The sequence below is a fragment of the Xyrauchen texanus genome, chromosome 26, assembly GCF_025860055.1.
Source record: "Xyrauchen texanus isolate HMW12.3.18 chromosome 26, RBS_HiC_50CHRs, whole genome shotgun sequence".
In the NCBI taxonomy this organism is placed as follows: domain Eukaryota; kingdom Metazoa; phylum Chordata; class Actinopteri; order Cypriniformes; family Catostomidae; genus Xyrauchen; species Xyrauchen texanus.
This window is the reverse complement of record NC_068301.1, coordinates 31,683,286-31,710,018: the sequence shown is the minus strand read 5'-3', so window position 1 is coordinate 31,710,018 and position 26,733 is coordinate 31,683,286. Positions and strand designations below refer to the sequence as shown.

The 26,733-nt window shown below is 37.8% G+C and overlaps 1 protein-coding gene across 1 annotated transcript in view; it reads right to left on the bottom strand.

Annotated features, from left to right (window-relative positions):
* The window catches only part of LOC127620034 (partitioning defective 6 homolog gamma-like), a 52,649-nt gene that overhangs the window by 3,669 nt on the left and 22,247 nt on the right, over window positions 1-26,733 (bottom strand). The gene's annotated exons all lie outside the window — the stretch shown is intronic.

Here is a 26,733-nt window from a genome sequence, read left to right as displayed (position 1 = left end):
CTTCTGGCCTTGATTAGCAGTGTACCGTTCTCTCCAAACCTCCACCCTCCTCTGTCCTTTTCTGAGAGGAAATATGAACACCTAATGGTTCAAGGAATTCTGCTGAAAACGGCAGAATTTAGGGTCTAGTAAAGGACTTGAGCAAGCAAAACCAAAGAGCAGAAGCTGATCCTAAAGATCAAAAGTCTTGGTACATGGCGCTAGAGAGCAGTGTATCGTTTTTACTCCATTGGACTTATTAACCATTATTCCAGCTGCAGGTCACTAATCCGGACAGGTATCGGCATGGACCCAGCACAGCTAGACAGGTCTGCATAGTGGATTCTTTGTGCCCTCATGCTCAGTCCTAGGGTTGCGGTTAGAAATTATTTCTCCCGATAAAAAACATAGAACATGTGACAAAAGGGACAGTTGTCCTTGCTTATCGGTAGCCCTGCTCAGTCCCATTGAAGGATAAAGTAGGTAAGCTATCCAGTCTCCAAACCTAAACTACTCCTGACAGATTAATCCTCACTGCACTGATGCATAATGGGAAAACAACTTCAGCTCACTGATCAAAGGGTAGCTGGCTGTTTCCAGACATTTCCAGAAGCAAGTGAATTGTCCAGACCAACCAGACAGAAAACAAAGACCCCAGATTGAAGAAAGGTAACAATATTGCCAAAGCTTCATTAAAGGGAGTTTTCTTCAGGAAGGGAATTGTGGATAGGTACATCAAGTATACTTTAAAATGCTTTAGGGGTGTTTGTAATTAAATATTTGCAAGAACGGATTAAGTCCTTTTATCCCAAGCCATTCCCGATTTAGTTCCTGTTTACCAAATCATGTCTTTAAACATCCATTTAAACATGAGGTATATGGCTGTTCCTTGTATTCAGGGGTTCATGGATATGTTCACGATTGTAACTTGTGGACAAACCCATGTTATATTTGGCCATTTTGTTCTGGGAAACTTTTTTGAAAGATTTTCAACCCGAAATTTGTCTTGTGGTTGCAAAGCAAAAAATAATTTGAGACCAAAGCAGCAAAACCCACAAAACTCTACAAAATGTGAGGGAAATATCTGATGGCTTGATAACTTAAACAGTCAATTTGCTTAATGTGTATCTGCAGCTTACACAAGAGCTATAACATTCGAAAAATAAAACCATGAGAACAAGTAAAAAATAAAAGCCTTGCAGTAGATTTTGAATATAAAATTATGTAGTCAATGAATTTCTTTAAAATGTCAGGAAAAAGAGACATGATAATCAACAGAGTAACATTCTCCATAGAACAAAACACGAGACCGAAACAAAGTAAACAAACTCTGCAAACAAAAAGCAGTGGAAGAATTGCTCAAATGTTGTCAATCAGGAATGGTAAACTTGTCTAGACAATGTCTAGATGCTGCATTAGCGCTGTGCCAGGTACTGTAGTCACCTGACTGGACCCTTGAGGAGCATTGTGGAGGGGCTAAGCCCCCAGAATCAGGGGTCATTGGAAATGGGATGGGTGAGACTGAAAGGAATAAACCCACAACTACACATCTCAACTAAGATGACCATCAACACGTTTGAAGTGTAATCCATTAGTTGACTGTAGCAGTGCGGACCCCCTCAGTCACCCAAGGGAGGCTGTGGAAAAAGCAATGAGTAAGGAATTTGAACTTTATTTCGTCCCACCTCTCGTTAATTTCCACATTGAAAGGGTCTCTTTTCAAGTTCTCTTGGATTTTTACAAACGCTCATGAAAGCGGGAGTCAAAAGACCTTTACGACCAATCATTATGCCTCCCAGCTATGGCTGGGCGATATATTGAATATTAATTGTATAATCTAGATAACTTTGCTGACGATGTAAAATTGACCAATATCGTGATATCGCATTGATTTTATTGTGCTTTCATTTGGCCATTAAGTTTCATAAAGAGCACATCAGTAGACTCATTTCATGATCCTTCAGGGCTGCACAATTAATCAAAATAACACCAACATGGCAAACTGCTCATATGTGATTATTAATCCACAAAAAGATGTGATTTAAAGTCAGATAAACATGGTCTGTGTGTGATTCAGAACAAACCGGTGACACGCTGATCTGTGTGCCCGCGCATGGCGGTGCTCTCAGATCAGTTCACGTGCATTGTGAAATCAAAGTAATGCAGGTTCAAGCCTTCGCGCAATTCCAAACATTAGTAACAGTTACAAATTATTGCACATATCTACAAAGGCAGCACAGAATAACAGAAAAGGAGGAGATTACTGGGTTTCAGGAAATGCAGAACATTGTAAACTGTCAAATACACATTGCCTTTGCTGTGTCAAAATAAAAGCTCCTTGTAAAGTTGAAGTAAATACAACAGCAATTTCGGTGTAAAAATAAAAGCCCCCAGGCGAAGATGAAGTAAACAGGACAGAAATATATTACTTTTGTATAACACAAATCTAATAATCAGAAAATTAATGATAATTCAGCATTATATTATAATAATCAACCTGACGTATCCCACAGTAATAATTTAGTATTATGCAATGTTCAACTGGGGTTTCAAAAATAAGTCAGTGAAGTAGCTCTGCACAGTAAAATCATTTGAAGGTAAATAATACTTTTATTAAGCTACTATGTATCATTGTGTATGAAATTTAAACAAAGTGCATATCAATGAATATTATTAAATATAATTCTCCATTGCTGTGATGGACTGGCGACCTGTCCAGGGTGTCCGCCGCCTTTCGCCCAATGTTAGCTGGGATAGGCTCCAGCCCCCCGCGACCCTGTACGCAGGATAAGCGGTTGACGATGGATGGATGGATGGATAATTCTCCATTGTGTTTATTTAATGAAAAACAAATTATTACTATTATATTATTTTTCTACTTAGCTACAATGGCTGTTTGAATGAAATGATGGTTCCTCTGATAAAAAACCAAACACTTTTGAGCTATTTTAGAGCAAATACATATTAATCGAGATATATATAGAATATCGTCAATAGGCTGAAAAGTATATAGATTAGAGCCCTATCGATATGGGATTTTTGAGACCGATACCAATTTTAGAGGGGGGAAATTCACCAATTACCGATATAGTTAATTTTTGAGCTGGAATTAAAACAGACATTTTCTCTGTGAATTGTACACCGATTTTGCACTGATATGACTATGCAAAGGTACTCCGAATGCTGCTTTCTTAACCAAAATTTTTTATCAAAGAATATTTGACATTATTATTATACATCGTCAACAATTCTAGAAATGAACACTGAGAAAATAAAGAATAAATAAAAATACAATAAATAGCTAACTAAACATCAGTACTGTATGTTCAGTATCAAAGTTGCTGATCATTTAAATAAAGAAAAATTAAAATTATAGCCAAATAAAAATCAGTACTGTATGTTTAGTATCAAGTCAATGATTGACCATTAAAATAAAGAATAAATTCAAATAAAATAAATAGTTAAATAAACATCAGTAGTGCTGTTTAGTTTCAGTCAAATGCTGACTATTTTAATACTGCCAGTCAATTAGGGGCAGGTTGTAAAACAAGAAGCATTTACACCTGCGAGTCAAGAGATAAACAGCGGCAGCGGTGTTACACTGTATTCTGGTATACAAGTTCAAGGAAAACTTTCCACTGTGGAAAACCAGACTTTAAAATATTACATTTTGTAAATGCAATGACTGAAATTGTTTGGTTGAAGGGGGTACCAAACTGAGAATCCTTTTGGTGAATACATGTTTACATATTAGCTTACACTCCGATATGATATATCTGTGAAAGGCTAATATCGGTCAGGCACTAATTGAGATGTTATTCAAGACATATCGCCCAGCCCTACACCAAACTCCCATTTTCTCCTGCGCTTCCTACTCTGTATTCTGGAGACACGGCCAATTCAATGTAAACTTTCCAATTTCCATGTAACCCTGCCATAAGTCCTGTCTGGGCTTTAAAATTTGTGCTCAGTGTCACTGTGCTGCAGAAGAATTTGTGTTTTTGGTGAGAGTAATCCATTGATGCTATAAGCAGTAAAACATTAATAAACATACTTACATTAGCATTGAGACTGATAGCTTTAACAAAATTCTACATGACAATACCCTGCACTGTCTGTTGAGAAGCCATCCGTTCTGAAACAAGAAGACTATGTAATACCCTGACAAACAAAACTTTTGATTTACATGATGTCACCAAGCTAACCGACTGGAAAAGCAGGAGAATTCTGTTAAACTGCATATATTGGGTACTCCAGGATTCACCACAGTGCAGGATCAGGGTAATGAGACTGAGCCCCATGGAAGAGTCTGTGGAGAGAAGGCGTCTGTTTGCTTTAAGCCTTTGCACTCAGATTTCCCTGGATGAGTGGAGAGATGGCTTTTGGCTTCGCTCTGTAGCACTGACAGAGATTGAGGAGGAAGTCCTGCCTTTACTAGTGCACACTCAGCAGAGATCTCTATACAGACGTCTACACACCCCTACTTTTTTAACTTGTGTTACCCGCACCTCGCCATTGTACACATCTGGGAGACGTTAGAGGGCTGCCATGAAGGGTGGAGACTATGTCTGTAAACTAAGATCCCCTACCTTTTCTTCTGTATTTCCTCATTTGATTTTGTGTATTTTGCTACAATGCCCCATAAGGATTGCTTAAAAAAATAATTACAGGTTGGCAAAATACAAAAATTGTTAAGACATTCCATCAAGTCTGCCCGGGTCCAGAACATTTCTGCATGGAATTTCTATTAAGCACAGCCCACATATCAAACATGTAGGTTAAATATGTGCACTACGAAATTAAACTTCTGATTCTAATTTGCATGCTTCTAAATGCAGCTTTACAAATAAACCATCTCTACACGAAAAACATATGCTTCGTGTTTAACCTTGCTCTTCACCCCCCATATGTTCTGCAAATGTGGCCAAGATTAGGATATGATTGCCAACAGTCCTTTAAACCATATAACCAAGCATGTCACATCATTCCATGGTATAAACACTGTGTTTACAAGTATGTAACTTTAACTGAGATGTAAAGCAAAGATATTTAAGGCAATTGCATAAGCTCATAGGCTAAAAATCTAATATTTGCTGGCAAAAAGAGACAGGATGTAAAAGATTTGGGGAACTGAGGATGACTGTCAGGAAATAGGACATGGTCCAGGATGCACTGGTTGGCCTGTTAATAATGTTGTGCTTTGTTTATGATCCCATTTACATAAGTAAGAGGAAACTGATGCAAAAGGCAAAACACAGCTCAGGTTGAATGCTCAGCACTTTTGTTAAGACATCACGAGGACCATTTCTAGCTAGGGAAGCACCAATTGATCGACCACCGATTTCGATCTTGCAGATCTTCATATTAAATCTGTGATCAGGCCGATCGTGCCGAGATTCAGGGCTGATTTTTTTTGTATTGCAGCACGCACACAATCACACATACACTGCTACTCTAATGAATAAACATGTGTATTACGGTGTTAGGAATATTAGGGCGCCCATTACATCTGACCCGCTGTACAGTGAGTAGGACAAAGATACTGCTAACAGATGTAAAAACTAATTAAATAACAAATAAAGATGCTAATAATAATCTCTAGGTGCTCTCAATCTCACATCAATCACTCATCCCAGTGCTAGTTTGGGAGAACCTAATATAAAGGTTCTCTCAATCAGAGATATGTGTCTTCTCTCAGTTTGCTTAATAAAAAGTGATTTGTGATACAAAAAAAAGAAGAAAAAAAGAAAACCCGCCAAAGATCAAATCATAGGCCTGGGCATAAACATATAACTACAGCATATAACTTGTAAAAGTGTGGCTGGGGGCACTTTAAAAACAGAAATTGGTGATCTCTTTGGTATCGGCCTATCACAGTGTTAAAATACTGCTGATTGTATCGGCATCAAATTTCACTCACCACTCTTATAGCCTTTAGTTGTGGCCTCTGGACCTGCTAACAGGATCAAAGCTTGTGCCGCCCCATGTGCTACTGATGAGACTCTAAAGGCAGTGGGATCAAGTACAGTTATGTAGAGAGGCATGCAAACAGTTCAAAATGGGGGAGATAGAGAGAAAGACTTTGGCACTGCTATGCTTGGTGATGTAAACCTCATGTTAGTAGCCACCTGTCACCATCTGTACAGTGAAAAAGCTTTTTCCAACCTAGAGCATGGCAAGGGAACAGTAATGATGAGTAAATATCTATGAACTGATCAAGTGCAAAATATAATAAACGTTGCACACTTTGGAAATAGTCCAATAAGATTTAACCACTACTGTGTGACAATTTTGTGCTCTCATGTGATGTGTCACAGATTTTGGAATTTCAAACATTCTTAGTGGTGTTTGCTAAGGCAAACATCGTTATTATTAGAGGTCGACCGATTAATCGGCCGATTTTTTTTGCATTTTTTAACATAATCGGCATCGGCCAATATCAAAGTATATCAAGCCGATTATTAGGCAGGCGCATCTGTGGGCAGCCTAGTGTTGTTGTGGAACACGTGTTCGACGCACGCTGCCCGCACGCTGAGTCATTTTCCAGCAGAGTGAGCAAACCTCATCCAGTGCCTAAGGAAGGAGCTAAGTTCCTTGGAGAAAACAGAAAGGATTAAATTTGTATAACTTATTTATATTTAATTAAAAACTTTTGATATGTTACTGCCAACTTCAAGAAAAAACACGACAAATGCGATAGGCGACATGACGTTCGGCTACTTTGGATATTGATAGCGTAGTTGAAGTTGCATTATCACAGCAGAATGGTTGCTATCATGTCACAATAAGTAAGCAAGAATTTTGCAATTACAGACAGTGAATCTGAGACTTTAATTTGTTCTGTTTGTGTGTCTTATATTTGAGAGGGTTGTCACTCAATGCAGAGAAATAAGTAATAAAAAAGATACCAACGCACTATAGGCTATTGAAGGACTGGCTTTGGTAAGCTCGGACGTTATCAGTTCTGCTGTCAGTACTGGAGAAATTAAGAAAATACATGTATTATTGCTATAAAGAGAAAGTTATTTTATCTCGCCAGCGATTTCTATGTATAATAATATGAAACCATTTGTCTGTGATGCAATTTAGCTATTCACAGTGAGAGAGAGAGAGAGAGATCTCGCGCACAGCGAGCACAACACGAGCCCTGATTCATGAGTGACAGAACTAAACATTCAAACTTAACGTCAGAATAAGCACGACTGGTGATTGTTATAAAATGCAGTCTAGCTACTGTTGCTAAATTGCGGGACGCGTTTAATAATAAAAAGAGCGCAAGAGATACTGTTCCCAAGGCGGCGCGCACTCCGAAACAGACCGCAACGAGACAAGCAAAGTATAGGCTACTTTGGGTTTCATGTACGCGTCTAAACGATCAAATATACACAAAAATATGTCAAAACGACCGGCTTGGAGATTCACTTAAACACAGTTTGTCTTAAATGAATCAAACAACAAAAGGCAAAGAGAAAATCACTTACAGCTCTTGAATGAATAAATTCTGCATTAATAAGCATTAATCTATCTATGATAAACTATGCAGTGTTATTTTACAATTGATTACTTTATTAGATTTATTTTTAGACCACACCTGAACAGTAATGTTAGTAGACCTTCCTGAAATTAAATCACTGTGCCTATATAACGTTTATCTTTGTGTAATTGTGTATCTTTTGTTTATCTTTGTGTAATATATATATATATATATATATATATATATATATATATATATATATATATATATATATATATATATATATATATATATATATATATATATATATTACACAAAGAACCGTTAAGAATACCGTTAAAGTACCAGATCGATAAGCAGTATCGGTAAGATAGTAATACCATTAAAACCTTAACGATACCATCCCTAGTTATGCCTGTGCTTCTCTTGGATGCTCTGAATATTGGATTACGTGTCTGGATTGCCCCTTAATTAAAGCTGCATTTGGATCTCAACCTTCGTGTCTCGGAGCAGTTCGTAACACCTGCTTTGTTTATTTAATATATTTGTTATACATTATTTATATAATATGTTTTTACATTATACATTTTTAATTTAAGTGTCAAGTGCAGATTGGTCAAGAGTTCAATAAATGTATTTGTTGAGAAATTTTGTCTATCTTAAGTAATTATTTGTATTACATTTTATCTTTCAAATAAGAGGTTAAAAACAAGCACATATCGGCCAGATATCGGCCAAAATAAATCGGCAGCATTAATCAGCCATCGGCCGACCCGGATTTCAAAGGATCGGTATGGGCCTGAAAAACCCAATATCGGTCGACCTCTAGTTATTACTATTGCTCTTACTTATGGTTAGGGATTTGACCAAACCCCTAACCCCTAACCCTAACTATTAAGCATCGGCATGTAACTCCTGCATCGTTTGTATTATGGACAGAAAGATACCTGAAATCATGCAGCTTGTTGAAGCGAAATGCATTATTACTTTAAGCAATCACACTTACGAAACCCACCTATTGGATGATAAAAACATCCCCCTGATTAAATTGAAAGAATGACCAGAGTAGATTCTCATAGAGACTTAAGCCCAAATTATACTTCAATTTACCACGAGCGATTAGCATCTGCGTACAGTCGAATGCGCAGCCTTTTAAAGTATATTTAATTAGACTGCGTGCATATACAGGCAGTTGGTGCATGCGCGTTACGACTGCTACGAGATGCTGGATTTTTTCGCTTTAAGAATTTAGACCCATGCCACTTTGTGGACGCACTAATTAGTGAAAATAATACACATACTGCACGTTTAGATTAAGGGTGGTTAGAAAAATCTGGCTGCACGTGTTCAGTGCTTGAGCATTCTGCTGATGATAAAATTTGCATCAAGCGTCCTGTACGCGTCTGACTGAAGAATACTTTGGGCTTTAAGGGTTGGCTATTTTGACTTGAGCAAAGTAAGGAACCACAAAGCAGCCACCCTGCATTTTATATTATTCAATGTCATATTCTACCATGGCAAGAGATCTTTGTTTTGCTAATCATGAATGCCAATATTATTTATAGGAAAAATCAGCTCTGCTATCCAAGTGGAAAGGGCCTGGTATCCTAAAACCACAAATTGAATCCACTGATTTGCTGTTTGTTACACAGTACTATCGCAGATGTTCCCATAGAGGTCACGCACCGTGTGCTTCATTCATCAGTGATATGAGGTCTTCTGGCTCTGACCTCATCCTGCATTTTTAGATGATCCCAACCCTCCCGACAAGCTGCTAAGTGAGACTTTCCAGATATGCTCTCTAATCTCTCACTGTCAATTGTGACACCAAACAGCACCAGGTTTAGGGGGGAGTGCAGGAATGAGGTAGGATTAAGGTGTTTTAATAACACCCACAATCTGTCCCCTTAAAGCTGTTTGTGGAGTGAAGAAAAACTTGACTAAGCAGATAAACAGGGGTGAAAAGATTCCTTGCACCCCAGGGCTTTACAGTGCGAGTATTTCACTCGCATTTGTCCCTAAAAATAGATATGTGCGAACTGGAAAATTATTTACGAGCACAGTGTGCGATTAAAGATTACCACATTCCACAAGCAAAGTTTTCTGTGATGACGCGGTCCAGTCAGAGAGAGAAAGGTGAACAATGGAAAAAAAGTAGCGGTATAGGCGACATCGCATTTTATTTTAAGCGAAAAAAGAGACGAGGAGAAAGAGGAATTTGGCGAGGGAGATTCGCAAGGTTCAACTAACGAAGTCTCTTCAGAAGGTTTACCGGAGACGGCTAACGTTAGGGATGCTGAGACCAAAGCTACCGTGACCACAGCTGTCACGTCAATGTCCACTGTAGCCGGTGGAGGGAGAACATATAGATTCAAATTGGCTCAAATTGTTCCCATGGCTAGAGTTTGAAAACAACGTCATGTTCTGCAAATATTGTAGCGGGCAGAAACAGGTGGGCAACTCATCCTTCGTGTCAGGAAACCCACATCTGAAATAGTGATGGTCATTTGCGAACGAGTCAGCTCTCGTAGGTGAACGTTGGGAGCCGGCTCGCATATCAGAATATATTTATAAAAATATTTAAAAACAAATAAAGATACGAATAATCAAAAGTTTTAAAAATAACAAAAAAAACTAATGAAATAATATAGGCCTAAATGCGCACACATTAGTTCTGACTGTCCGCTCAGACTAAAAGCCTCACCTGTTGTTCCTGTCAATCAGACACTCAGTGTCAACCAATGAACCAAAGATGCGTGAGGGAGGGCGGAGCCAACTTATGTTGTTCAGATTGTATTTGAATTGTTACATTTATATGCACTTTGTTTATATACATTGAAAAGTTATACATTAAATGCACACGTGAAATAACATCCTTCTTTTTTACATTTATTTCAATTTGTGGGATGATGCAGTTTTGCAAATTATTTATTTTTCTTTGATATGGTGCATTATTCTATTATCAGTACCGCCGCTACCTACATACATAGGTCTACAACGCAGTTTGCGTAGGGCAGCAACTCCCTAGGGGGGCACCATCTTACCCTAGGATGGCACCAGAAAGTCCACCGGCTGCCCTTACTCGCTCGCTATACGTTATTCAAGGACCCGAAAGCAGTTACAGAACACAGACAATCGCTTCACGCTCATAATCACGCGTGGGGCATCAATTTGGCCAGCGGTGGCCCTGTCTATTATGCTGTTCAGACTGTATTAGTTTTGATTGGTTAGATTTATATGCACTTTGTTTATATACAATAAGTTATACTTTAAATGCAAATGTTTAATAGTATTATTTTTCTTAACAAATCAATGCATTTTTAAATAAATTGTGGTTAAGGTAGAGTATAATTTCATTTAATAATTTAATTAGAATTGTTTTAACACCAATTATGAAAAGAGCCGGAATGCCCATCGCTGATCTGAAAAGAGATAGTGTAGCGAAACATCTCATGGCGGCATATCCAGTGCTCTGGATGAGACCGGAGAAACCATCAGGCTCTGTGTAAGCAGCCTTGAGAAGGCAAGTGCTGCAGTCTGAGGAGGAGAAGAGGAAGCAGCTGAAAATAAAGATAAACATTGCATATTTCATTGTGAAAGAAGAAGAACCTTTCATCAAATTTGGGCCACTTATCAGACTCCACCACAAAAACTGAGTTTACATGAATCCCACATACGACAATGTGCGGAGATGATCGGTCAAATTGCTGACATAATGAGAGATCGCTGGCTGACCTCTAAGTATGCCAGACGGTCAACATACAAAAGCAGCTGGACAACTGATATCCTTTGATTCTAGTAGGCATGGGTCAATGTGTGATTTGGGTTGTATGTGCTGTTCCACAGATGTGTGTCCCTTAGTATACTCACACACACTCATACACACAGTATAAATATGTATGTAATAAATTGTTTGTTAATAAACTCTGTATTTCATTTTCACTGTGCTCCTAAATTTCTTTGTGTGCTCCTAAATTTTTCATTTAGGAGCGCATGGACTCCTTGGGGAAAAAGTTAGCGTAGAGCCCTGCACCCAAAACAAGCTAACCAACCACTCAGAGTATGCACTTTGGTTAAAATGGTGGGGATTGGCAATACAGACTACTTTTGATTCAGTAAAAAGAAAAAGAAAAAAAAGGCACAAATAAATTGGGCATTTTAGTTAATACATTAAAAACAATTTACAAAATTTATAAAAGATGAAATCGAGATGAAATCAGTTATGTCTTTTTACTTTGAGGCCAAATATATGATGTACTTTGTGTCAATTAATTATTATTATTTTTTAAGAAGATGCTCATTCAAGCTGCAATATGCAAGGTCCAGTCTTAAATTATAATATTAGTTGTTACTGGGTTGGTGTAAAATGTGAGATACACTGTATATATAGATATAAATCTATCATGTATTGCTTTCATATCAACTACCTCAAATAATTAAGACAATTATGTGCTGGTTAACAGTTAAGCTACATTTTATCAACCCAATTTTAAGGGTGTAATTTTCACAATGGCAAAAAAAAAAAAAAAAAAAAAAAAAAAAGAAAAGTTGAGAAACTCGTGGTGAAGATTCCAAACCACAGCAAGAAATGCTTTCACTGCAATTTACTCGTTTGGAGAGTCTAAGCATTGAGTTATATTGCGGTCTGTGAGAAAATGAAGCAGCAGTCTTTACATAAATAATGAGAAAATACAGTATTCATGGGAACTAAAACTCTTTTGGATAAATCAGTATCTTTGATACTTTTGGAGGGAGTCTGGAATCACATTTCCTCATGAAAACACAGACTCGCAGGTGAAAGTATCAGGAGTGTCTTACTTGAAAAGTCGCATGACAATTCTGCTTATTTGAACACAAACACAATTGTAGAACTATGTAAAATATTTATGAAGTATTGGCCACATGAGACAGTCATGTCTTGACTTTAGTCAGGACGAGCCCCTTTCAGTCTGCTGCTATTGAGAAAGTGTTCTGAAGATCTGGGCACGTTCAGGCTGGTCTTCCACACCTGTACTCAACACACACCTTTTCACAACCCACTTCCTGAATGAAAGCTGCTGAAATGTGTGCCAAGATCTCGGATTACGGCTCGCTCCACTGCCTCTGTTTGCAATGAAGACCCTCACGTGTAGACACGTATAGTACGTAAGTGTCAAGAGACACTCAATCACTCACACAGATGTCACACAGCTCTTTGACCGGGAGCTAAAACCATTCAAAATCAAGTTACTGAACTCCAGAAATCCAAAGTGATATTTTTTATCTAAAGATATTAATTACAAGTAATGAAATAAAATAAAAAAGTTTCTTAATCTGTGCTTCTGTCTTGTTTTCCAGTAAAAATAACCTAAACAGCTTTAAAACAAGATACATTTACTCGAGAAGCTAAACTGTGCAAGATGAGACTTGTTTTCAGAGAATACATAATGAATTTAGTTTATTTTTCTTATCTCATTACAAATTATATTTTGTTTATTTTTTAAGCATAAACCTCACAAAATGTTATTAGGTTTATGCTTAAAACAAGGGGAAATAATTTAACAATTACTACTGGAAAACAAGGAAAATTAAAATTATTTAAGCATTATATCATATTCACAAACCAAAGTTCAGCCAAAGTTCTATCAAACACTTCAAGTCCAGCTGTCAATTGCTCTGCAGACCTCAGAACTACATCTGGTTTGACTGGCTTCAACAACTCTACAGAGCTGAACTCCTGAACTGCACTGCAGCTGATTTACAAGTGGCCCACAGATTTGTACATAGAGATGGATTTATTCCATATGACCATTTGGGCTGCAATGATTAAACTGGAGGTAACAATGCAAATAGGCAATATAACCAGGGTTGGACTGGAAAGAGAAATCTTGCTGTCCTTTTCTGCATATTGCTGCCCCCGTTTTATGGCCTGTTCTGCATAAAGTGCGGCTCAAAAGTGCGTCGGCCCACATATGCCAGATTACCAATCCAGCCCTGAATATAACAAACTCAGAACAGATGCTTTTTAATTTGATGACAAATTTACATTTACATTTATGCATTTGGCAGACACTTTTATCCAAAGCGACTTACAGTGCACATATTACAGGGACAATCCCCCCGGAGCAACCTGGAGTTAAGTGCCTTGCTCAAGGACACAATGGTGGTGGCTGTGGGGATCGAACCAGCGACCTTCTGATTAACAGTTATGTGCTTTAGCCCACTACACCACCACCACTCCTAAGTGTTCCCCTTTCATAACTTGAAACTTGAAAATATGATTATTTACTGTACACCATACCATCAAACATACGGTAAAAACATTGTACAGATCAAAAAGTTCTTGAGTAGAATACAACAAATATTGAGTCAATCAAATACCAAATACAGTAACTATCAAGTGAAAGTCCAGAGAAAAAGCAAAGATGTGTCTTTTTTTTTTTCACGTTTTCACTTGAAACATCATGAAGCATAAACTGAATATAAAAACAGCAGATGATCCCCATTAAAACATTTCTCCAAATCAAAGTCCCTTGTCCAACTACAATGTAATATGATGAATAGATCTTAAAATAATCTTGGAGAAAATGCTACCTTTTCATCCTCTTATGGGACAGTCTCTGGCTACAAAGTAGACCAAATTACATCAGGCCACGCCATAGGTTCGAAACAGAAGCATAATGAATCATGATGTGTTTGCATCATCAATGCGAGTAACAGCTAACCTGAGTTCTAATGGCAGATGTTTACCACTAATAACTCTCTGAATTCTGATGTCAAATGGACTTGGATCCACACCAAAAGCTCTAGTGTGAATATGCCCACAGTTCTGTGATGTAACCCAATGGTTAGGGGATCTTGACAATTAGTTCAAAGGCTACAGGTTAAATCCCAAGTAATTGTAGAGTTACTACCATCCCAATTGTGCCTTTACGTAAATCTCTTAACCTTAGGTTACTCTGGTGTGCCTGCCCCTTTAATCATTGGACTGTAAAATCACTTTAGAAGAGTCACTGCTAATTGGCAAGCAAAAACTAACATTTGGTTGGGCGGTATTTCAGACTCAGTGACTAAACAAATAAATGCCTCCTTCTATTGATCCTGGATATGGAGAAAAAGAGTGTTTATGCTCTCTGTAGACACTTCTGACTTTCGGAGCACGAATGTGCACAACGTCAAACCAATTGTGGTCCGATTAACGTTTGGAGAAAGCCAAGGTACAAATGCATTATCTAGGTCCATTAGTACCACTTCATAAATATTGGACTGAATTAGAATTAGTGAGTCCCAAATCATGGTACATTAAAAAACAGGATACCAAAGCAGCTGAAATGGTGTACTTTACCAGGAATTTTTAAATTGAGCATCTGTGCATGCTTTTTCATGTATTACTACCCACAACCCCTTACGTAAATTAAGAGCAATAGTTCACAATGGTTCTCTTTCAACTTCAGCTGTACAAGAGGCAAGAAATACAAGGCCAATACTACCACAGTAGTTTTTTTTTAATGATTAACCTATAGGTTAATTACGGTAATAATAAATTGTAAGGTAATTCATTTACTAGCTAGATGCCAATGTTTTCATGTAATTAAAAACCGTAGACAACATGAGGGTCTGTTTTAAAATGCAACTTTATTGCATGGAAGTATATGACTCAGTACTCATCTTACTGAATGTAGGTTATTAAAAACTATGTTACCTTATAAGAAGATACTTTCCCATAACAAGTACATAGTTCCACAATATACTCGTACTATTCATGTTATATAGTTGCCTAAATTATGCAATAGTAAAGTATGCATACTGGGATGCAGCCAACTACATTTCACTTTACTCAGTACCTGTGAGAGACACTGGGGTTGTGCCAATCACGTTACCCTAAATGACAGCTCACCAGTCTCCGAGCAACCAATGAGATAATACCTCAGCTCTGGGGCCATTATGGGTCAGGTGCCCTCACAGTGAGGGGGAGCTTATTGTTTTTAAAGGTCTCTGACCTATATACGTGACTTCCATTATTGTCCTACCATTCACAGTCTAATTGTTTCTTTAAATGAACGTCCACACCCACACCCCCTTATAGCAGCCTTAAGCCAAATTGGCTTACAAAATATATCAACAAACCACTAATAAGGCCTGTACATTTCTGAATTACATCTTGTAGGATGGTTTAAACAATAGACTGCAATGATATAGGCAGACAAGTTATGAGGAATGTGGTCTACCGAATGACTACAGATGAAAGGATTAAAAGAAGGTTTCCAAAAATCCATTTACCATCCCCCTACTCACAAAAAAATGAACACAAAACAATGGGTTCTGAGTCATTTCCCTTGTTTGCTCACATGGGGGCTATTGTCTGTGGCGCATGAAACATGCAGACAATGCTAATCTAGAGATTTTTCTTTAGTTTGGCGTATGTGTGTGTATGTTTATAAATGTGACAGATTTTGAGACAGAGAGATGACAGTCAACTCATGACACAAATAGTTCACAGCTATTATGTGACAGCTGAAGGCAGCAATCATGCAATCCGTGGTCCAGTAAATGTACTTTTCTAATATGCTTAACATTAACAACATAATGAGAGCTAATTCGGACCACAGTCTATACTTTTGTAACAATCCAGTTATAATGTTAGTCAATATTTCATGCACTAAAAAAATTATATAATTTAGTTTTACATTGGATGTCCATCCTCTTTCTGACTTAAACTGTAAAATAAATTGGGGTGATTTTGCAAATGTATCTTTAAGACTTCTAAATGCAAAAGGCCATTGTTATGACAGGCTAACCTCCATGTACTCTTTACCGTAGTTCAAAGTAAGTTGCTCACTGGGGCAGGCCAAGTTGCAGAATATTGAATAGGCTTGATATATAAATGTAGGCAGTAATATTTTAATGTGCGTATGGTTTTTAAGCCAATATAATACTGAGACTAGGGCTGCAACAACTAATCGATAAAAAAAAAAAAAAACTATAATTAAAATAGTCAACAATGACTTTCACTATTGATTAGTATGGGTCTGTGTGCTATGGCATACAGAACCTCCATCACTGCTGTCACTTTTCAGTAGAGAGAAAATGCATTTCTATGAAAAATGGCAAAGGCCACAGAGCAAGCTTTTTTTTTTGCATCTTTGTAACATAAATGTTCTGGGTGGACTGGGTAGCTTTGAGTTGTGAACATCAGAGCATGTCTACATAGTATATGTGAGTGTGTCAAGCTGTGAATGATAGTGTAGTCAACGTGAACTTCTGTCAGGTTAATCAGACTCACATGTGTGCTCTTACATAGACAGTAGGAAGATGGGGATTATTCCAACCATCTCATCTTGTGCTTGCTAGAATTGTGAAGGGAGTAAATGACAAAAGGAAGGGGGATCTGAAGCAGCTACTGTGGGTGGGATATGTAGCCAGACACTGCAGTCAGCAATGAATATACTTTTGGCTCAAAGCCTCCCAAAACCAATATGCAGCAGGAGCACAGGGCAAACCGAACGGTCCATGAATAATCTGTAAACACCCCTCTCACTGGCTGGTGCGTCTTCTTTGTAATACATTTTCCTAAATGAGCTTGGTGGTAGAGGTGGAGGAAGGGTCACTCCTGCAGTTCTCATGACCTCATCTATACCACTGGCTCCGAGATTAAAATCAATTATTAGAGAAATTTGAGATTATGACGTTGCAGCAGAAATTTGTGGATGGAGTGGCACAGTGATTAAATATCTGTGTTGGTAGCCAAAAGGTTGCTGGATTAATCTCTACAAGGGACAATCCATGATCTATCATCTCTGTGCCCTTGAACAGTGTTTTTAACACCAGGGGGTTTGTCCCTGTAATAAAGGTTGTCTGCTTAATGACTACATAATAAAATCAGGGTCATATTAAACAAAATTAATCCAGGGAACCCTAGTCAAGGCCAAAACTGCAATGTCCAGCATAGTCCAGGACATGGAACACACTATGGAAAAGACAACTGGTGAATTCAGGTTTCATTCACCAACATTAATAATGTTGAAGGGCTAGTATGTTTTCCTTATAGAACAGCTTCATCGCGAGATGGGCCAGATTATTGTAAATCATAAAGTACAAACCACAACTGCACCATTCAACAAAATATCTGCATAGCACATAGTCATATAATAAAATATTTTCTAAAACACTGGCACAAAACAAAAGACCAAGGTGATCACATGAACCCTGAATTCAACTAATTCCAGTTATGCGAACACAGGTTTTACTATACATCATTTTGAAAAACGTTATGGTGTGAGGACATAAATTTGGAAACTGGGAGATCAGAGGATAGATTGAAAGAAAGAGGAAGGCTATGTACTGTTACCGGAAATAGGCTGAAATGGCCCAGACAGCCTGTCTACAAATGAGAATTCACAACAAGTTTGAGAAGTTTGTGAATGCAGAGGCAATAGAGAGGGATTGTTCAGTTGATAAGAATCACAAAATGACACAAAGGTGTCTTAGTGATTGAAAATAAATTATATTTGAGTCATATGTCTGTCTAAAGCATCAAATGGCTCTGATTACAGTTTCAAAAGAAACATCAGGTATGTTTTTCCATACACCCGAAAAACTGACCCAGTTGCTTCACAAATGGCGCAGATGTAATCTCAGATAAACAAGCACGCACATGCCTTTAAAACTCTGAATCAAAGTGAGTAGATCCCTTGAAGAGGGTGCACTGTGTTAGGATAAACAGCTCATGTGCTGTACATGTCTTGTCTAGTCCAAGAAAACAGCTCTAATTTGCAAGGAACTGGAACAAGCTTTACAAAAACCAGCTACTCTTGCTCAGCCAGGCGCCTCAAGACAAATTTCAGTAGAGTGACTAAACCACCATCACCCAGAATACACCTCTCCGGTTGCACACACCCTGAATGGGGCTGTGGCCTTAAATCTCAGTCCAACCACAAGGAACTGGGCTAACTACAGAGGCCACAGAGTTTTGCTACTGGCTATAAACAACTATAGCTGCCAGAATCTTGGTGTAGGCCACTTCCTCTCTCTCGAAGATGACTGGAAAACATGAGATTCATTCTTCCTGAGTCACTTTCTTTTTTGGGAAGTGGGCACCGGGGGTATTGTATGGCTCAGAGTGTCTCCAACTGGGCATTGTAGAGTGATACTGATTCCAAGTGAATTCACACAATGTAGGCAGAAAGGTCACTTGGAGGCCAGCTTAAGTTCTCATTGGGCTGAACTTAACCAAAAATGGTTTCATATTGTGTACAATATTGGTAATTTGGTGATACATTTTTGAACATACTAAGTACTAAGTAAATTAATCAAATTGACCAAGACGACATCAATAACTGGCCAAGCAAAACAACATTTTAAGGCTGGCAATGGTTCCTATTGCCAGTATAAAAAGGGTATGGTGGTGGAGAAAGACATCACAGAACGCAAGATCGAAGAATCAAGGAATGAAGCCCATTTAAATGCCATTTTGATTTTGGATTCTTCACAGAAGAAAGTTGCCGTTGAAGACCAGTCCTAAAATAAAGACCCTTTATAACAAAATCAAGAGGGAAAACCATATGCTTTAAAACAGAAACCAAAATACAACTGAATCTGAAATCTCAGCCATGCTCTTGCTTGTTCAGAAATTCCACTTGGAAAATGTGTATCAGAGTTTCTGTTAAAATCCACCTGTATGACACAAAGAACTCACATGGCTTCTGCCCCATCCTCCACCCTCTTAAATGTCTTTTACTGCATCCTGTAACCATACCACACATGCTGGACCACACAACACACACGTAGGCCAAGCTTGGCAAAAGAACACAGAACAGATCTTAGTGGCACAATATAGGCCCAGAATCAGGCCCATTAAAGTCCAAAAAATATGCACTTGCAGAAACCCTAAAAAAACAAGATTATGCTATGCCCCTGTTTTTGTGATATTAGCACTGGAAAGAACAGAACTGCAGCAGTATCAAAGAGCAGCCTGACAGCTGCTTTTATGTCTTCCTTTTTAAGACATAATTAAAAGCAATCTATGAATACTTTTATTATATGATGTTTCTGAGAATCGTTGCTGTTAATGGAACTGCCTCAGGCTCCTCTCTGCTGTGCAGATAAAAAGATTGTGTCAAGAGTAACCACTAACAAAAGGAAGTGATGCTGCACTACTGTGACTAGCGCTTTAAACTCAGTCAGAAACCCTCTAGTCAAATTTTTAAGTCATTTTCCCCCACATGAAATGGGCAACACACAGCCCTGCTAATGCTCCACAAGTGCCAAAAATAATCTCGGCAAGACCAGCCGCTCTGCAGTGAACAGCACGTGAATTGCATAATCCACGGATGTCCTTACATAAGAGACGTAGCACAGAGAGCAACAAGGATTTTTTTGCACAAATAAACTCTATATCAAAATAATCAGGGATGCAATATAATCTCAAAAGCATGGCGAGATTAGTTTCTGCTGGTGGTGGCGTCCTCGACCAGCCAGATATGCAAACGGTTCACTGCAGTTGGCTGCCACAGCAGACGAAAATCATGGCAGAATCTTCTAGAAAAATTTAATGGCTATTGTGCTGTAAAAAGCACAGTGAATTATGAAACATCATGAAGACTTACTAATTAATAGGTAAAAGCATCATAAAGACATAAAAACAAACGCCTTGTGTGAGCAATGAAAGTTAAATGCTACAGGAATTAGTTTATGTTGAATTGCCTGATGTCTCCTCCAAAAATAACATGCACACTCACAAGAGGGAAGAAAGGAGAAAACGTTTGGGCCTTGTGAAAACAAATGTCATGGAGGATATAGCCTACACATACTTAAGTGAAATTCTCAACAGATATGGAGATCTTTCCTTTCGATGTAGCAATGTGAATGATAATATCAGATCTATTAACCAAGTAATCAGACAGAAAAATTTAAAACTGTCCAGACACATAGAATAGTTCACAATAAAATGACATTTCTGTCATCATTTACTCACTCTATGTGCCCGGTACACAGCAGTACACCGTACCGGCAATAATGAGCAATTTGTTTCACAGTACAGGCACCTATTGCTTGCATAAAAGGCAAGTACCGGTACTGTCTCAGTACCATGTAATCCCCAGTAGGACTAATGGTCAGATGGTGAGAGGAAATACAGGCACAGATTTAGTTTTTCACTCTTATGTCAAACACATATGATTTCTTTCTTTTGTGGAGCACAAAATAAGAAATTCAGATAAATCCCCAAACTGACCTTTTTCATACAACGGTAGCTTTGTGTGAGAAATAGGACAAAATTTAAGATCTTATTCACAAAAGTCTAGCTTGAAGCACTCAAATATCATATGCACATGCACATTTTCCCCAACATGCAGATTAATCAATGAAGTCAAACTACTTTTTGGTCTCGTAACTGTTTTAATTCGTATTCGCGAGAATATAAAAGGCCCATCCAGGGGAATGGTGGAACACTCTAAAGGCCCTGATATAATTCTGGAGAAGTTCTCCTTCGTTCTTCATTCAGGGGTAAAAAGAAGTTCGAAAGAGCTGAGCAATAGTATACTGTTTGCAAACATTCAGACACCCACAACACCGCTGTGGGAGGTGTTTAGAGGAGCATTTAAATATGACAAAGCTAACTGTAAAATCTTAACTAATGTAACATTAAAATGTGTTATCAATGACTTGTTTACATTTTGAATTAATGGAGCTATTGAGCTAGCACGCTATACGTGGCAATAATATGCGCCGATTACACTGTCAATTATGATAACACTGATACTACTGCAAAGATGGATGTACAGTATAAAAGTATGTTAATGTGCAGAATATAGACAAAAGAATGAAAATAAGATATTTTACTATTGGCAGATGTGTGAATGGCATTCGCTACAGATGGCATATTTAAATTTATATTACATTTATGCATTTGGCAGACACTTTTATCCAAAGTGACTTACAGTGCATTTATTACAGGGACAATCCCCCCGGATCAACCAGCCGTGGGGATCGAACCAGCGACCTTCTGATTAACAGTTATGTGCTTTAACCCACTACACCACCACCACTCATACTCATGAGTGAATGGGCACTTGTTTGTATGTTCATTTTGACTGACTGAACAATATAAACAAAGTAAGTTGAGCTTCAAGTCAACCAATAACGTGGAGCAATGGCAAGTGTTTATCAGCGGTTAGAAGTTTTCCTAAAAGTTTAAAAGACGAGCTGTTAAGAACCGCCAAAAAGAACTAAAAAAAACCATTACGTCACACCCGTTCATTCTTCGAATTCATATGAAGTCTATCGGGCCTTAAAACTATTCACTGACTCCTCCTTACTATTTAATGCTTAGTATGTCCTCTCACTCACTTTTCCAGCATTTTTCCCCTCTTCTCCTCCCCTGTGGAAGAAGCCTTTTAGTGCAACTCTTCTAAAATTAGCCAGTAAAAGCACACAGAACCAGCAATGCCAGAGAATGCCTTGGAAAGCAATTTCCTGCAGTTTTAGCAGGCAGACTTTGAAGATCATTCCAGTGTAGATTAAAAGGCACATTTACAAGTGCAAGAGAAGAAAGATTTTCTTCTCATTTTTTTTAGGCTCTCACAAGCAAGGTCGAACGCACCGCCATGCTTTAAAAATACAGTTCGTTTTTGAGTTTGAAAGAGTATTAAAATACAGTTTTCATTTCTGTCAAAAGAAATTCCGAAAGCTACTTTAGGTGTTAATTGAAATTCAATGTCAAAATATAGCCTGTATTATAAATAACAGATTTAGGATTGTTTTCATACAGTCAATCAATAAAGAACACACTATACGAATTGCAGACTGTGTGTATCAACTACACAACCATTTATCCCCAATTGAAAATACGGTTCTGAAATGTATTCACAAACTTAAGCATATAGCAATGAGAGAGTTCAATTGTGATAACATTTCAATTTATGAGATTTATGAGACATGGGTGATGTCTTTTGTTTTCCAAAAATGTTTTTACTCCTGCTTCCCAATGCCTTGTTCTCCTCTTGCGCTTTCTCTATATTTTATTGCCTGTTGCTGGTCTCTATCTTGTTGGGACAGTACACTACATGACTATCGGTTGTGCAATCTGAGACTTTTTGGTCACAGACCAGTAGCCGACTCAAAACACCAAATGAGACAAGCTTGAGTTATGTAGTGTGCAAGGTTTTACAGAAAAAACGCTAGAGCTTTTTGCCAAATTGTAAGCATATTTCAAAGGATACATTTAGACCAATAATTAAGGCAGTTAAGAGCAAAATTTTGAATCTAAAATAGTATGTCAAGCGGTTTCTACTGACCCAGTTTTCTCAGGTGAGATTTTGTTGCCATTAGTGAAACACTGTGTAAACATACATGCAGGACACAAAACCCTGTTTAAAAGACCTTGGCTACACCACAATCATCATTTAGTCTACCTAAATTTTGCCTTTTCCCTTTTCCGTTTAGTTTAGCTTCGCCAACAGCAACAATCCACATATAGGAAACCTTCATGTTTGTTGATGTTCTGAGTCCTGTATTTAGAGTGGGCATTGACACGTCTACTGTAGGTCACTGTGAACTAGAATAACCCCATTCATACAGATTCCCAGCACTGTTACAGCTTTTATAGCATAAAAATATGCCGGATCACTAGCTAGCTTGGAGATGTTTTAATTCTGCAATTTCGGTCTGATCAATTTCCTTAAGAATCATTTTCATATGAATTTGAATGGACAATTTGATATAGTGACACAACTTAAATAAACCATTAGCAAACTGGCTGGCACACATAGACGACAGCAGCACTAGATTAGGAGGGTTTAACACACCACATGTGTAAGTGATGTTAAGACTTATCCAATCTGAGCGATGTAATGATCAGAATCAGATACAAGTGCATTGATCAGGACATATAGAATATGGCAAACATGTATTATTATTTCTGAGTTTATGATATAAATCATGGATTAGTGATTGACCAATATGAATATACCTATTGCCGATATGATAGTTGGAAAGCATATAATGCAGATATGCAATAAGGGATAATGTACAGACAGTTGGTTGATGCCAAATAAACCCCAGCTGGGTAGTCAGGATAAACTGTCATGGCTAAAAATAAATAATTACGGTAAATGGACATAAATTAATGATTTGAGCTAAAATTATGTTATTATGCGAGGAGGAGGAGACCGATCTCAGATACACCTTTCCACGCAGTACGAAAGATAGCAGTACATGGGAAGAGACATATCATAGAACACTGGAAAATTGCTAACAGCAAGAATTAGACTTTCATCCATCTTTCTGTTACTGCAAGAAAGGATCACGTGAGCTCTCCCGTCTTCTCTCCAATTGGCTGTCGCTTCCATAAGTCGCTCTTCATTTGAATAAAGTTAAACTTGTCTCAACTTTGTCGTGTTGCTGGACGCGCCCACATCTAGTCGCCAGAAGTCGCTTTGCTCTCATTGAAAATTTATGGGATGGTGTCGCTGTGTCGCTGTGTCGCAGTGTCGCTGGCAGTGTGTACGCAGCTTTACTCGTAGAGTTTGCAGAGTGATACGAGAAATAGGAAAGATGGCTTGCAATACTCGTGTGACCAGTGAAATATAAACTTTTTCCTCGATGTGCGTCATTTTTCACAAATATCACAACGTAGGTTGACATGATTGACCAATCAGAATAGAGTATTTCACAGAGCAGTGTCATAAAGGCTAATAAAATATGATTGCTGTAATTGAGATTCTCGTGCACGTACTTGCTGAAATGTTTTCACAATATTTACTTGAAATTCTCAAACAAATGACTGAAATAAAGAATTGCACTTTATTCATTGACTAGACTGCTACTTCTATAACTCTTCTGTTAATCGGCCGAGCGGGCATGGTTATACTGATAGTCTTGAAAGAACCAAATATCAGCTTATTTACTTCACTAGGATCATTACGCAAGCATAAGGCCACATTTATATATGGTCTTCTATTTTCGGTCTCTGTAAAATAAGACAACATTACTTATATCATTAAGTGGTAGCCAACCTAGTACACTATGAAGACTTCTGACAGGACATGTGTTCTCCATCAACTTCATTTCTAATTTGGGCTTGAATAAACAAAGAACATGTGTGTGTTTTTATCCTCTAAACTTCCACGGTAACGACAGAAAAACAAAACCACTCCAGATTCAAATGTTCATTTAAGCAACAGATGTTGCATGACAAAGATGAACCGTGTGATGGTTTTAAAGTCAAGACCGTCACGACAGTGCGGCAGTATTTTGCTCCAGTTTATCATTATGTCATAAACAAAACATGATGGGCTAAATTAAATAAGTAAAACAAAACCTGGGTCATATTCCCTAACTCAATACATCATATTTAGTTCCCATCTGGAATCATAAGTGCTTTTAAAGAGTGGGTTATTTTTATGAAAACATACTGCTTTTTTTTTAGCAAAAAGACCTAAAATGTCACATAAGGACTTAAGGATTCAAAAGAATCAGCGAATTGGTCGTCTACACGACCAATTCGCTACAATGAATCAGACTTCCTAGCACCACTTGAAAGACGATCATGCTACTGAAAAATATACTTAAGTTGGAAAATATCGCTACTTTTAGTTAGTTACAGCCCAACACCGCAACTGTACAAAAGATCCACCACATTCCTTTCCTGTGACCCTAGATTAGTCATTACCCAGTGAAGGGAGTTCCCGTGTTTTTGGCCAACCACTGGCCAAAGCAGGTGCACAGGTGGGTCTTTCCTACAATACTCTGGTGTAGAAGTCCCCTGAATCTGTCTCCGCAGGGGCAGGATCTACATTTGGGTCTTAACTGAGCTATCCTGAACATTGACCCTGAGTCAGAGTCTGCTAAATGTTCAATGTCTGGCTGAACCAAAGAAAGGAAATTAACTGAAACTGCCTAGACCGTTGTTTTTCCTTCTTCTTTCTGTTCTTTATAGTGTATTTAAATAAAGGAAGCCTTCAGTGGTGACCTCTCTTAGAGTGAAAAAAAAAGAGAGCGGAAAAAGATAATTTGAAGAATAATAAAAAGTTTTGTGAGTTCCCAGAGCTTTGTTGGCTCCAGGGGGGCATGTAAAGAAACTGTTTTGTCTGTGTAAGTTAAGGCCATTGCTTCAGGTCACATCTGGCCCATCGTCAGCCTTTAATTTGTGGCCCGCAACATGTCTTGTTATGAATGTATATTTATGGCGAGAAAACATACTTTACGCAAGTAAGTGTACACAAATTCGAGTGCTTGGCCAATGCATTTGAAATACAGTCCGGTTGAACATGCTTAGGGCTGTCAGGATTATGAAATTTGGCGGACGATAAATTGTCAAACAAATAATTGTGATTATGACTATAAATTGTCTGTTTTAGGGCTTTAACAATTCTAACGATGAATTGTCATACAATTGGTCATACTTTTTTTTTTTTATGTGTGCATCATACGCCTTAAGTTGTTTATTTATATATAAAACATGATATCATATAAGAAAATCGGGATATATGATTTCCTTTAAGGCTTTAAAAATGTATGAATGCCTTGAAAAATCATATTTAAAATATCAAACTTTTTCCAATATCTTAAAATATTTGTCTCTTTTGGTCAACTTTAGTCTTGACCCATTTTACATTTACACTGTTGTTGTTTGAACACAACCAGCGTGAATTATTAAACTATATTATATTATGCAATAGTTAAATATTACTGTCCTAAATTAACAACTTATTAACTCTCAAGCCAGTTTAAATCGCATGAAGGAAGACGTTTAATTTCAATGTTTCATTCTATCGTCTCTTCTGCGTTATTGCGAGTCATTAACACTGCGTATATATGAACCCACAAAGACCAAGAACATTTGACATTACACAAACATTAAATTAAAGTGAAACTGAAGTGCTTTGCATTCACTACTAAAATCCTCATTTATATTTTCACAGGAGTTTGACGCACACCTCCGCAGACAGCGCATGCATCACAGCACTTCAAAGTGGATATCTTCACGCACTCATCAGGAAAGTGATGCAGGTTAGCGAGACGCTCAGAGTTCAATTGAATAAGACAAACAAAAATAATATTTGATATATTATACTTTACATAAACTGGTGGCAAAAGTTTGGAATAATGTACAGATTTTGCTCTTTCTGAGAGAAATTGGTACTTTAATTCACCAAAGTAGCATTCAACAAGTATAGTCAGGACTAGGTGTGTAACAGTACGACATTTTCACGGTATGATAAAGAGTCACAAAAATGACCACAGTATTACGGTTTCACGGTATTTAGGTGCATTGATAATATTAAAAGCAGTTCAATATTTGG